At 42.3% G+C, this 885-nt stretch overlaps 1 pseudogene; it reads right to left on the bottom strand.

Annotated features, from left to right (window-relative positions):
- Positions 1-403, bottom strand: LOC101562589 (annotated as a pseudogene).
- Between the last annotated feature and the right edge of the window lie 482 nt (positions 404-885).

The raw sequence follows: 885 nt of genomic DNA, 5'->3' as shown, positions 1-885 counted from the left end.
GGTGTGGTTACCACTGCATTTATTTTCCTACAGCTAATCTTTCTATAGCTTCAATAAATTTGCCTTCAAGTGAAGCATGAGCTTAAAACTGGATCACTTGGCCCTTTCTCTTCTTATCTCCTCCCAGTTCAAAGTGCTTGCACCTCTTAATGGCCAACATTCTCTTCGACCTGCCGTTGGGCTCCACACACTCAAGCCTCAGCACAATCTTCTTTGTCATTTTAGCCTTCTTCCGGAAGATGGGTTTCGTCGGCCCACCGTAGCCACTCTGCTTCCGATTGTAGCGCCTCTTTCCTTAGGTGTACAGGGAATCCTTGCCCTTCTTATACTGGGTCACTTTGGGAGGCTGATGCTTGCCACACTTCTTACAGAAAGTCCTTCAGGTTTTAGGTACATTGACCATCTTGGTGGTAGAGCTGTCTACATGATGAAAACGAGAAGCCCAGTGACCTAACTTGTCACCTAGTGCTGCACACGCCACACAGGAAAGGGTGGTCCCCTTCTTTTAGAGACTCAGAAACCTAGTGTCTCTCACTCCTGAGGTAAAATCATTGTGGCCTTACCAAATGCAGGCCTGGAACACAGAGGTAAAATCATTGTGGCCTTACCAAATGCAGGCCTGGAACATACATATGTTAAAATATGTTAAATATTTTAACATATTTAGTTAAAATATGCCCTTTAACATATTAGCTTGGATTTTGCAGGGATCTTCTTTAGCGCTGAAGTAGAATTAAAAAAAAGTAAAGATAACTAGAAGGGAGACCTGGGAAATTGTAATTCTAAAGTTGTACTTCTAAGAAAATTGCAACTTCAGACCAGAATAAGTTACTCAAGGATATCCAGATCTATACCTCATAACTTTACTCCTTAGGCCTCTTTCTT

This window comes from Octodon degus, unplaced genomic scaffold (genome assembly GCF_000260255.1).
Source record: "Octodon degus isolate 3935 unplaced genomic scaffold, OctDeg1.0 scaffold00043, whole genome shotgun sequence".
In the NCBI taxonomy this organism is placed as follows: domain Eukaryota; kingdom Metazoa; phylum Chordata; class Mammalia; order Rodentia; family Octodontidae; genus Octodon; species Octodon degus.
Note: the sequence above shows the minus strand (reverse complement) of the source record. Positions and strands in the feature narration are given on the sequence as shown.